Here is a 3,012-nt window from a genome sequence, read left to right on the forward strand (position 1 = left end):
CACAGATGTGCCGAGGGCTCCAGTTCTCTGTCCAGGAACACTTTCTGACACTCACAGGCATTGTCCAGCACAGGGACTGTGTTGAGGCTATTCCCAGTTCCTGTATTGCACAAACTGGGCTTCCCAGTGCTCTCTTTCTTTTATAATTGAAGTAAATACTTGTGTTTAAGTATTTCTTTCTGGCATTTTGCATTTCCTCATCCAGGTCTTAAGGTGGTGTGATTGTTTTGGGGTTTTTTTTAACAGATTTTGAGAGATCTTCAAGTTAGCAAAAAAATATGTAGAGGTCTGAGCAATTCTGGAGCTCCTGCTGAAGGGGTATAACACAGAGAATGCACTTGCAGCCAGGTGCTGGAGTGAATGGCTTGTTACATGCAGGAAGACAGAGGAAGAGGAAGGAGAACTGATTACAAGCCTCTATTCTGTTTCATATGTTGTCCATGCTGCTTTCTTCTCTGAATTTATTGGGCTGTGATGGTTCACATATCTCCAGAGACAGTTTGGCCACATCCTTTGGAGCATCAGCCTCACTGCATCACTAGATCACTTTGCCCACAAACCTGTAAAATTTACGTAACTGCTCCCCCAGCGCCCATGGTTCCCAGTGTTGGATTGCTCTCTGCTGACTTTCCCATGGTGTCTGTCACCTCAGGAGAGTGCAATCAGGTCTGCACAGAGCCAAGGCAGAGATATTAACTGTGACTGCCAGTGCTCGTGAGAATAGTGTCTATTGTTCCCAGAAGAAGAAAAATCCCTCTACCCAGATGTCCTGGCCCCAAGTTTGAATAGTAACATTGGATGGACAAAGAGAGACACAAATTGCTCAGCAGGTTTGTTGTCAAAAGAAGAATGGTCTGAAAGGGATGAAAGCTGGCACTGAGACAGGAGAAGCACTGTTGTGCCTTGTGGGAGAAACCAGGCTAGGAGAAAGAGGAAAATTCTCCTTTCTTGTCCCTGTCACTTTGGTAGATTGTCTGTGTCCTAAGGCACAGCAGAATAGAGGCTTAGTTGAAGGGCTGACATTTGGGATACAAAGGGAAACTAATCTATTAATGTTACTTCGGCATGGCTGTAGCTCAGCATTGCCTCTGCTATTAACCTGCCAGTCTTCTCTTCATGTGGGGAGAATGGGCTTGATCAGACTCACACCAAAGACGTGGTTCATGGTATGGTGCAGAAGTGCCTGTGGAGCTGGCTGGATTCCAGCCAGACTGCTCTCAAAAGTCTCCCTGACCTCCTTGTGCATCCTCCTTGTGCATCCTCCTTGTGCATCCTCGTTTGTGTGAAGGGTCCGAGGGACCCCCCCCCAATCTCACCCCACTGTTCTGGTGTGTCTGCAGCTCCCTGGGGTTTTCTGTTCCATTGTTTGCCTAACAGCATCATTAGCTCACTCCTCACAGGGATCAGTCTATCCTCTCAAACAGCAGTGTATTTACATTGCCTGGCATGCAGCTCTGGAGCTGGGACATGCTTTCCTGGCCTTCTACAAGTGCTTAAAGCCTTTTCCTTGTGCTGTTTGCAGGATAGTTTGTACAGTACTGCTGCTGAGCACTTTTCCTTGCAGCAAATGCCATGTGGTGTAATCTTTGTGAGCTCTTTGTTTTAATGCACAGGTATTAACTAAGTGTTTAGCATGCGTGGGTTGTATGGGGGATGAAGCAGGCTTGCCTGGGTCCTGAGCTGGGGAAACCCTGCATTTTTACCATCCTGCTGGTTTTAAGCACCACAGGTACACAGATATCTCTGTGGTTTTCGGGAAGCACAGACTGCAAAATCTCATGCTGGAGACAATATTTTAACACTGGACAGGACGAATCTATCTCTGTGCATCAGTTTGTCAAGTAGAAATGATGTGAGAGATTGGAAACTCATGGAGCAGCTCAGGAAAGCTGGTTTCTAAACCCAGTTTTTGGGCTCTGAGTATGCCCTGGCTGAGGGCTCAGTGCCCAGAGTGCCCCAGAGATCCCCACATGTCAGGGATCTCCATGTGTTGTGACTGTGACCTTCCTCCTGACACTCCTCCTGAAAGTAGGTGGTTCCTGAAGCCTTGGGTAGATGCTCAAGACATTCTCTGGCAGCAGCAGCACCCACCAGCTCTCCTTTTGTATGGGACAAAGCACTCTGCAAGGTAATAAGATCATGGGGCATTGGGAGGGGATGGGAAAAGCCAGGCTGATAATTAGGATATATGGTCTTGGAGAGACCTGCTGATCCCACAGGCAAGGAGGACACTGCTGAGCAGTTTTTGGAGCTGTTTTCCTTTTCTTTCTAAAAATTTGTGTTGACGATCCTGGCTAATTTCTAGGCCCTTTCTCTTGTAAATTTTAATTTAAAAAGAGTGAGTAGGTAAGTGGCTGGGGTCTCTGACATGATCCCTTATTAAATTCACTCTCAAAGACTTGCTTTGATTCAATCAGAAATATTTAATGAGACTTTACCTGATTTGAGCTCATTCCCTAAGGCTGGGTCAGTATTTGAGGCTGGCATGGGCACTGAGGGGTCCCCTGCAAAGGCAGCACTAATCCTGTCTGGCATCAGAGGAGCTCAGAGGCTGCTGCCTGTGCCAGGTTGTCACTAGATGTCTGGGCTGTTGTAATGGAGCTGTGAATTACTCTCGCTCTGGAGGATTGCTGGGTGAGCCTTGGATGGTGTTGGGCCACATGCTGATCTCAGGAGAGAGCCTGTTTCTCCTTTAGAAAAATGGGATTTAAGTAAGTGCCATGATTTTCACTCCCTTTGGTCTTACCTTCCCTCAGCAAGCAAAACCATGCCTGTTTGTGTAAGTAATGTTGTATGGTGCCTGTACTGGAAAGGCTGCAGAGGGAAGCTGGGGTTTGACCCCACTGTGCCATTCTCCCTGCATACCAAAAGCCGAGGCCAGCCTGCAAGAGGTCTGCTGATGCTCCCTGTAAAGCCAGCTGGCTTCTTCAGCTTCAAAAACCCCTGCAATCTTACTCTGCAGTAAAAGTAAATTAATTTGATTCATACCTGAGACATCTTATATAAACATTC

Source organism: Coloeus monedula (genome assembly GCF_965178545.1).
Source record: "Coloeus monedula genome assembly, chromosome: 8".
Classification (NCBI taxonomy): Eukaryota; Metazoa; Chordata; class Aves; order Passeriformes; family Corvidae; genus Coloeus; species Coloeus monedula.